This window comes from Rosa chinensis, chromosome 5 (genome assembly GCF_002994745.2).
Source record: "Rosa chinensis cultivar Old Blush chromosome 5, RchiOBHm-V2, whole genome shotgun sequence".
NCBI lineage: Eukaryota > Viridiplantae > Streptophyta > Magnoliopsida > Rosales > Rosaceae > Rosa > Rosa chinensis.
In genome coordinates, this window is record NC_037092.1 from 76669820 (window position 1) to 76680925 (window position 11106).

Here is an 11106-nt window from a genome sequence, read left to right on the forward strand (position 1 = left end):
CACATCGTCAAATTGACCAAGAATATAAGAAGGATGATTAATGGGGAAGCCAGGAATGGTTAGGGTATCTAAGAGTGTGAAACCCATTTGACCAAAGAAAAAATCAAAAGTGATATTGGAAGTGTTCCAGAAACAAAGAGCAGCAGCGAAAGGGGCTTGATTACCTTGTGGAAGATGAAAGCTCAAGGCCATTGCACCTGTGATACCTACTGTGCTCCAGCGAGCCTCATCCCTTCAACTCACGTAGTCGTACCATTGCATTTCGCAATCAAGAGTGCAAGGCCAGTGCTTGTATAGACGCACCCAATTTTGGCTTTGGTGGTCCAAGTCTTGAAATTTCCAAGTTCTTGGCGAAGGGCTAGGATGAATGTGGGGACCATATCACCGTATTCGGCAAACATTTTTTTTGAAAGAATGCTGGAGGGTATGGGACCCAAGCCGACATGGTTCTCCAACACAGTAAGATACAGAGTAACCTCCAGCTAAACTGTAATGACTTTGCCGCGGACTCGCCAGCTTCATTCGTCAGTCGTGTGCTCATTGATCTTCTTGGACTCGCCAATCTCTTTATTTGGGGCCATGATTTTTGATGGTTTCTTGGAGAAGAAAGAGATTGCTAAAAATTTCAGAAGCAAGGAGGGGTTTTGAGTCTTGATAGTGACCAAAAGTTTTTCGAAAATGATTTTAAAATAAGATTTTTGTAGGAACCGGAAATGGCGTATTCAGTTAGTTTGTACATGTTAAGCCTTAATTGTGTCCTTGATATTGATAAGCGAACCATTATGTCCTCTTCGCTCAGTAGCTGACACGTATCGGCTTGATTTTGAAGCCGGTGATTGCTCTAACCTACAACGTTAAGTATAGATTCTCGTGACACCGGAGATCACAACAAAAGTCCTTATTCCATTAATCTATTAGAAGAGCCTTGTGATGAGGTTGGTGCCTTCCTCTTCCACAAGCTTGGTTACAAAAATTAGGTAAGGGACACCCTGACGACTCTCACCCTACGGTGCTGGCACGCCCCGCAAAACACAAAAGAGACTATTTCCATCACCTTCTTAGGTAGAGCCAAACACAGTGGAGATAGTAAGTCATTCTTGCTAGTCAAGTCAGACAAGTAATAACATCATCTAGAAGACTTCAGCAAGGGAAAAAAAAAAAAAAAAAGGCTAAATATTGTTTAGTACCCTGTGGTTTAGCCCGGGCCTCATCAAAAAGCCCGCGGATCAAGTGGGCCGATGGAGGCCCGCCGGCCCGCAGGGCTTTTGGCCCGGCCCGGCCCGTCAAAAAACCCCCAAAAGCCCGCCTTGGTGGGCCGATGGAGGCCCGCAAAAACCCGGCCCGGCCCGCCAAAAGCCCGCTAGGCCCAGCCAGTAAAAGCCCGCAAAATATTATATATATATATATATATATATATATGTGTGTGTGTGTGTGTGTGTGTGTGTGTTTATATATATATGTGTGTGTGTGTTATATATATAGATATATCTATATGTGTGTGTGTGTGTTTATAAATATATATATATATAGACACATATAGATATATATTTGTGTGTGTGTTTATATAGATATATATATATATATATATATATATATATACAGATCCTATCCAGAGCGGAGCTCCGCTTTGAAAATTAACGTGTGAAGTTCGAGTTTTTGGTCACTTTTCAGTCGCATATCCACATCTCGACCGTTCAGTTTTTAGGTACTAGTGTATAGATCGTCTCTGCAAATTTTCAGCCAAAATGATGATCGTTAAGCCATTGATAACTGCCTTAAAGCTAGTACGGTTCAGGTTGACAGATTCAGTCCGTCCATTGGTTTAAGCGAGTTAGATACCTTAACGATCATCAATTTGGTTGAAAATTTGCAGAGATGATCTATACACTAGTACCTAAAAACTGAACGGTCGAGATGTGGATATGCGACCGAAAAGTGACCCAAAACTCGAACTTCACACGTTAATTTCAAAGCGGAGCTCCGCTCTGGATCGGATCTGTATATATATATATATATATATATATATATATATATATAGTCATAAAGATATATATATATATATATATATATCAATATATCATATATGTGTGTGTGTGTGTGTGTGTTTATATATATATATATATATATATATATATATAGAGAGAGAGAGAGAGAGAGAGAGAGAGAGAGAGAGATATAGATATATATATATATATATAGATATATATATATATATCTATATATCAATATATCATATGTGTGTGTGTGTTTATATATATATATATATATATATATAGAGAGAGAGAGATATATATATATATATATATATACAGCCCTTCTTGGGTGCGGACGTCCGCACTTTTTCCTTCGGTGCGGATTTCCAGTTTTTATCCACTTTCCGATCATATTTTCACATCTTAGCCGTTCAGTTTTTAGGTCCTAATGTATAGATCATCTCTGCAAAATTTCAACCAATTTGGTGATCGTTAAGTCATCCAAAACTGCAATTTACCATTATAAATACGAACGGTTCCGGTTAGACAGATTCGGTCCATTCGTGTAAATTGCAGTTTTGGATACCTTAACGATCACCAAATTAGCTGAAATTTTGTAGAGATGATCTATACTTAGGAACTAAAAATTGAACGGTTAAGATGTGAAAATATGATCGGAAAGTGGGAAAAAATGGCAAATCCGTACCTTTTTGCTTCGGTGCGGATATCCGCACCTGAGCAAAGTTCTATATATATATATGTGTGTGTATGTGTGTTTATATATATATATATTAATATATATGTGTGTGTATAGAGAGAGAGAGAGAGAGAGAGAGAGAGAGAGAGAGAGAGAGAGAGAGATATATATATATATATATATATATATATATATAGAGAGAGAGAGAGATAGAGATATATATATATATGTATCTATATATATATAGAGAGAGAGAGAGAGATATATATATATATATATATATATGTGTGTGTGTGTGTGTGTGTGTGTGTGTGTGTGTGTGTGGAAGTTCTTATACTATTATACTTCTATATAAAATATATGCATATATATATTCTACATATCGGTTCACCAATCCGATCGGATTCGAAAATATGGTGAAATTGGCTAAATTTTTTACCACACTCATAATTTATTGTAATAAACTCATCCAACGGTCGGTTTTTCCATTTTCTTTGAATTGATAGGGGTTGCTCTTTGGAGTGTATGATATATAAATATAGGTTTATAAGAGTAACTACGTTTGACCTAGTTGATCGAATTCGAAACGAGAACCAAATTGGCTGGATTTTCTACAACCACCATAAAACATTACAATCTCTCCATCGAGCGGTTGGTTTCTCCGAATTCATTTTCTACTTCATGGTTTCTTTAGAATGAACCTAAACAATTTAAATGCAATGTATAAGTCATACAACATTAGGAATAAAATTGGTACAGACCAATGTGTTTGTCATTAAAATTAATTTTTTTTAATCTTATGTCCACGCACATCCATTGATGGAATATATACAAACGTGATGTGAAAAAATAAGCACGTTTCGCAGTTGTCACGGCATCGGTCAACCAATAAAACATATAAGTGACTACGGTTGACCAATCCGATCGGATTTGAAAATATGGTGAAATTGGCTAAATTTTTTACCACACTCATAATTTATTGTAATAAACTCATCCAACGGTCGGTTTTTCCATTTTCTTTGAATTGATAGGGGTTGCTCTTTGGAGTGTATGATATATAAATATAGATTTATATGAGTAACTACGTTTGATCTAGTTGATCGAATTCGAAACGATAACCAAATTGGCTGGATTTTCTACAATCACCATAAAACATTACAATCTCTCCATCGAGCGGTTGGTTTCTCCGAATTCATTTTCTACTTCATGGTTGCTTTAGAATGAACCTAAACAATTTAAATGCAATGTATAAGTCATACAACATTAGGAATAAAATTGGTACAGACCAATGTGTTTGTAATTAAAATTAATTTTTTTTATCTTATGTCCACGCACATCCATTGATGGAATATATACAAATGTGATGTGAAAAAATAAGCACGTTTCGCGGTTGTCACGGCATCGGTCAACCAATAAAACATATAAGTGACTACGGTTGACCAATCCGATCGGATTCGAAAATATTGTGAAATTGACTAAATTTTTTACCACACTCATAATTTATTGTAATAAATTCATCCAACGGTCGGTTTTTCCATTTTCTTTGAATTGATAGGGGTTGCTCTTTGGAGTGTATGATATATAAATATAGGTTTATAAGAGTAACTACGTTTGACCTAGTTGATCGAATTCGAAACGTGAACCAAATTGGCTGGATTTTCTACAACCACCATAAAACATTACAATCTCTCCATCAAGCGGTTGGTTTCTCCGAATTCATTTTCCACTTCATGGTTGCTTTAGAATGAACCTAAACAATTTAAATGCAATGTATAAGTCATATAACTTTAGGAATAAAATTGGTATAGTCCAATGTGTTTGTAATTAAAATTTTTTTTTTTTTATCTTATGTCCACGCACATCCATCGATGGAATATATACAAACGTGATGTGAAAAAATAAGCACGTTTCGCGGTTGCCACGCCATCGGTCAACCAATAAAACATATAAGTGACTACGGTTGACCAATCCAATCGGATTCAAAAATATGGTGAAATTGGCTAAATTTTTACCACACTCATAATTTATTGTAATAAACTCATCCAACGGTCGGTTTCTCATTTTCTTTGAATTGCTATATGTAGCACTTTGGAGTGTATGATGTATAAATATAGATTTATAAAAAATTAGTGTCTTTAAAAATTTATTTATCAACAAATTAGTATCTATATATAAATATAGATTTTTTTTTGTACAATATAGTTATATAGATTGTTATCTTTGGTTGTATTTGATCATTATCCATTGAATTTCCAAAGCTTGATTAAAAAAAAAAATACTTGTGTCTTTAAATATTTATTTATAAATAAAGCCCGCAAGGCCCGCTTTATATGGACGGGCTTGGATCATTTGATTTTTAATAAAGCCCGGCCCGACCCGACCTGCAATTATTTAAAAATATAGCAAGACCCGGCCCGTTGACGACCCCTAGGTTTGGGTCCAAAATCAATTCAGTCCGTGGACTTTCAATTTCATCAAAAACACCCTCATACTATCATTTCTCATCCAATAGACCATTCCGTCATGATTTCGTCAAATAGAACAGTTAAGTAGCTGATGTGACATGCTAACTTGGCACTGGTGGGGCCCACATGGCAGGCAAAATTCTAAATTGAAGAATTTGAATGACAAAATTGAAGAAAATTGAAGAAAATTTGAAATAACAAAATCTGGGATTTTTTATTTTTTTTTTATTTTACAAAGCATTGACATTGATATTTCCTTCCACACAAATCCAAAGACAAATAGATTCAACTAGATCATTCCCCCGCTCGATGCCGCGGGTTCTTTTTTTTCTTGAATTGAACAATATATTTACATATTCCAAAAATTGAAATTCTTAGCAAGACCCGGTATGCTAACCAAGCTTATCTATTTACATTCTTCGAAAAATTGCTATTCTAACCAACATTGTGTTTTATATGTTGGTTACAAAAATAGTTGGTCTTAAGAAAAATATATTACATTTGTAATCTTAACCAAAAGTTTTACATTAGTTCTTTGGAGCTGTCCACGGTTGGCTCTGGGGTTGGCTGTGACTGGTTCACTGCAAGTCATAACAGTAGTAAGTCATCACAAAATAAAAACCAACACAGATAGAAAAGAAGAGTAAAAGAATGGTTCTAGAACAGAAAGCATATTTGCAATTTTTTTTTTTTTTCCAGTTGAGAACAAAGGGGCAATGTGATTTATAGCTACATATCATTGAGATAAAGCACGAAGATTCCATGATAGCTAATGGTCTTGATCTAAGCAAGGGTCATTTCTTTCAGACTTTGATTTAGGCATGTTAGAGCTTAATATAGTCTACTACAATTGTAGATCAAATTTTCCAAGAAAGAAAGACATAACACTGAAAACAAAACCTAATGTTTGGTATTGAACAGGAAATGATCATTGACTGGTGTGTATGCAAGATGTTGATTTTGTTGGAAGATGTAGGAGTTTAGTTGTGGAGGAAAACAGGAAACGTACACATGGAAAGGAAATATTGAGGAAAAGGTATAGTAAAGCAACCAAGAGAAATTTCACAAACATATAACTAACCGCTTCATTATCTAATTTGGTAGGATGCAGCTTGATCTCTATATTTTTCTTGTAATTTCATATCCAAATCCTGCATGCATGGCCTGCTTCTTTTCATGGAGTTGCTCCTAAAAAGACATGTCAACTGCTCCTAGTCACTCATGGAAGGTGGGATTTGTTAAATCAAAATAAGTATGCTACCAGAGCTTGTGTAACAGCTACAGCTTATTCCAAAATAAACATTGTAAAAAAGGAATTTTGTATTTTCATTATGCTAGTAATAGAAAAGAAATTTTGTAAAGGAATAGGTTCTGAACGGTATAGCTCACCCCTTCATACTGGCTCCATGGGGGTTTTGAACTCGCCATTTGAAGAATAGTACATCCCAAGCTCCATATATCCACTGCGAGGTACTATAGCCATTTGTATTCATGAACAACTTGAAGTCAAGATTACATGAACCATGAGAAACTAAACTAAAGTAGACAATGCTAAAGTAAGAAGTGATACATGTATAACACCAATATGTGAAAATTGAATTGTTACAGAAACTACAGGCCAGATTTCTTTTTCTGTTAAGTCTGCTAACACCTTAGTTGCTGGAGAGTAGGTTCTTGTGATGAGGTGAATTTCTGTTTTCGAAGACTAATGAACAGCCCTTGAGAAGTTCAGATCAAAATGTCCAATCAATCGAACCTTTCAAACTGCACAAGTAAGGAAAAATTCAAAAATCATGCACCTTCATAAACGGGTAATGGATCAAACATAAATAAATAATCCTAGCAAACATAAAATGAATAGTCCTAGATGGATAGATCTGAGAATCTCATATCCATGATGGATTTCCCTAATTTATCAGAACTCTAATCAAAACAGAAAACCCAGTTTCAAAGTTAGTATCTATCTCTATCGAAACCAACAGATTAAACCTGAAGTCTATTCAATCTCATCTAAATTTGTAACACACCCTCTCTGCCACAAATTTAGACCATCAATTTCACATCTTTCACCAAATTTTTTAAACACTGAGAAAACCCAAGACTCCAGAAATGTGAAAGACCAAAGCCTTCATATCAAATTGGTCTCCCAGATTATCCAACCTATCCAAAACCCCATCAGCTTCAAGCTCCAGCAGTTTGTGAAGCTATTTAGTTTTTAGCATAAAAATTACAGATCTGGTAAATCTAGCTTAACTTCCAATTCGTCTCAAACATAAATGAAGAATCTAATCTATGTATTGAAATTGAAGTAAAGGAAAATATGGAATAGGAATAAGGGGATGGGGAGGCTGACCTCATCTTTGAGCATGTGAAGCAAGCTGGTCTTGCCGACATTAATTATCGAGCCCTAAGAACAAGATCTTGGCCTCCTTCTGCCACAGACCGAGGGAAGCGAGCACGCCGTAGAACCAGTCGAAGAGAAACATGATGACGTAAGCGGATCGGATCGAAGCCTCATCAGATTGCACCGTTCAAGGACTCTGATGACAAGCCCTCATCTCTGCAATTCTGGGAAATTAAAAATTGCAAAAACCCAGAATCAATCCTCATGGACTACATCCAGATCGACCCCGATGACGCTCGAGAATACCTAAACTCAAAGATTTCGATTCCGATCACGATATCATCCACTCTGAATCCGAGTCCGATTGCTAATCGAAGTCGCCGGTTTTCGATCCATTTGGGGCTTTCACTACAGATGAAATGATGACTAGAGTGGTGGGTATGGAGCGTGAGACTATTACAATTTACAAAGGGCTTCATTTCCCGTATGGGAGCAGCCGACGGAGAAACCAGAGTGGTGAGATTGGTTGGTTCGGCAGATCTAAGGATGAGATTGCTGAGAAACCGAGGGGGGGAGAGAGAGAGGGAATCAAATTTGTTATTTCAAATTTTCTGCAATTGTCATAAACAAAAAAAGAAAAAAAAAATCTGAAATTTTATTTCAGAATTTTAGAATTTTGCCTGTTATATGAGCCCCACCAGTGCTAAGTTGGCATGCCACATCAGCTACTTAACGGTTTTATTTGACGGAATCATGACGGAGGGGTCTATGGAAGAGAAATGATAGTATGAGGGTGTTTTTGATGAAATTGAAACTTCAATGACTGAATTGATTTTGAATCTAAACCACAGAATACTAAACTGTATTTAGCAAAAAAAAAAAAAAACATCATCTAGAAGACTAGAAATGTGAATGATAAGTAGGGTAATTATACGAGATAGACTTGGACTACCATATGTATTGTGATTATTGTCAAGTGGTGCACGTGATCAAAACCAATACATGGTAGTCAAATGTAAGTTATTAAGTAAATCTAGCAAAAAGAAAAACTTAAATGCATACATGTGGCCTTTTTTTTTTTTTTTTGAATAACATTATCATAGTGATTTTCATTAATAAAGAGCAGGCCAGAATAGCCATTACATATCCTCCCGCTGTCATCTATAGACAGACAAGGAGTTGTGATACAAATGCGGTGGTACATAGGATAGGTCTATACATTAGACATGTCTTGTTCGCTCATTTTAAAGAAAGCATATTCAACTATGAGCTAGAATTGCATAGTAATAGGCTAAGATTAAAAAATAAATCTAAATTTTCTCCTTGCCCTTCAAGGTAGGACTAGGAGGGTTTCTAGAATAGAGCATGTTGGAAATTTTGATTTGATATTTCAAAATACTTTGTGTAACTCCCAATTCATTGAAAAACTTTTTATTATACATTTATTCTAAAATGTTACTGATTCTATTAGAGCATATTAAGGTTATTACGAGAGTTACAATATTCCAATAATTATCTTATTAAATTTACATAATATCTCTAAGTATTTTCATCTACTATATATACCTATCACTTCTTGGTCTTACACACACAATAAAATTCATTATCTTCTATAGTTCTCTCCTAGCCATTTCTCTAGTAAGTTCATAGATATTCTAGAGTGTGCTTTGTTCTTGTTCTTCCATAATGCCAAAGGAAAAAATCAAGCATTTCTAGGATCCAAGTTTGCGAGTGTACGCTTACAAGGATTAACGGTTGTTGTACCCTGGAGGGTAAGGCGCTACAAACCTGCTATACCGAGACATTGTCTCCGAGGGGCGAAATCTACTCTTAAGGGCAGTGTTTACACGCCTCAACCACAAACTCTTTTTGAATGATCTGTCCTCCTGAAGCCTAAAAATCCAATAGATAAGTGTTATGATTCTTGTAATTTTAGTCTATTATCACAATGAAATGATAATTGTTATTTGTTATTAATATATTGTATTTATGTGATTTTGTAGGAAACAAAATCTGGTGACAGAAGTAATATACATCGACTAGATTTTTCAACAATCTTAAGAGTAGATATCGTTGGTGGATGTTTCCTTGTGGGAAGCTTGGACATAAAGATAAGTCTGGTATTCATTTAGTTGTTGTGAGTATAACTCTTTCTCATTCAACAGATTGCCTTTCCGCTCTGAAATTTGAAAAGAATATACTGTGAGTTGTTTTAGAATGGAGTTAATATTATTATATCTTTAGATATATCTATGAATGAGTTTGTTTTTCTTGGTTTAGAATTATTAGTATGGCAGTTAGCTTCTTGCAGATTGCAAAATGTCCGTTGCATTTTAATCATGCATTAAGTTTCAATTTTATTTTATCTTGGCTTATGATTATAAAGTGTCTGCTTAGCCTTTCAATTAAGATCTCAATATGCCCAGATTGTTATTAATCTATTGCATTCATTCCTTTTCTTGAGGTCTTAGTTGTCCGTTGAAAAACAAAACAGTTTTACAGTTGCACAATTATTGCTTTGCTCAAGATGATTTTCTCTTTTAATACTACTTATTTTGCATGGTTATAGTTACATACTTGATCTTGTTATAATTTAACATCTTTTAATATATGTTATAATGGTGAAGTATATATTTTAATTGTTAATGGGTTTTCAGTTTGCATTTGAATGTTGATCCTAGAATGTATATTTTTGAGTTAGTAATGCATGGTGTAATGATGATTTAAGTTGTGTGATACTATTAATTTTAGTTTAATTTGCATTCAATGCATTGTGTTTGTAACTTAAAACAAACAGTTTTGCATTTCTACTTTTCAATATTAATAGCTGTATTAATATCGTTTTACCATTTTCGTACTATTTATTTTGCATCATTGCTATTAACCTTATGGTTTAGCAAGAGTTTTTAATTCTCTTTGTTATATGATTTGAACCATAATTATTCTCTATGCATTAAAATATTTTTACCGTTATAACTCGAAAAGTTGTTCACTTGGTGTTGCCTTCGGAATATGTCCCTTCAAAAGTTTAAATGTTACCTTCAGATTATTGTTTCTTCGGAAATAATAAAGTTATTGCCTCTCAATATTTCCAGTGCCTCTTGATTAAGATGATGCCTCGGTTGCCTGGAAAATAAATGTGTTATCATGTATAATGCATTGAGAAATTATTTTGTCAATTTTACATTGACGGTTTCCTATGGCAATTTGATGCCTCGGAAGATTAATGTCCCTACGGTTGATGTCCTCGAAAAGAAAAGAAAAAAAAATAATGTTGCCTTAAAGTTTGGTCACAAGTAATAAAGGTTGCCTCATTTACATCTTGAATGATGAATCGGATCCTATCCTATGGATTAGATATAACGGTTGCCTCGATACTTTAATGGTAATGAACATGGTACGTTGCCTTGAGAATTTGGTTACCAAGAAAATAGTTGCCTGATTCTATATTATCAGTGCTTTCCGATATAATGCAGAGACAACAAGTCTCCAAACATGGTTCCCTAGCCATATTTGCTTAGATGGAGCATATGCTGCCTTAAGGTTTTGGGTTGCCTTTCGAATATTTGTTGCTTTTCGGTCAATGTTGCTTCAAAACAAATAAATAAATGCAGTTTTTATTCATTG

At 34.8% G+C, this 11106-nt stretch overlaps 1 long non-coding RNA gene across 2 annotated transcripts; it reads right to left on the reverse strand.

Moving 5' to 3' along the window:
- Positions 1-5415: 5415 nt before the first annotated feature.
- Positions 5416-8121, reverse strand: LOC112166241. 2 transcript variants are annotated; one of them, XR_002923162.2, is made up of 4 exons: positions 7489-8121; positions 6706-6899; positions 6217-6608; positions 5416-5716 (listed from the first exon to the last, which is right to left on the reverse strand). It is a non-coding gene; the product is annotated as an uncharacterized LOC112166241 (long non-coding RNA). The 2 variants fall into 2 exon arrangements; XR_002923160.2 differs by having other exon boundaries at positions 6217-6899; positions 7489-8120.
- Between the last annotated feature and the right edge of the window lie 2985 nt (positions 8122-11106).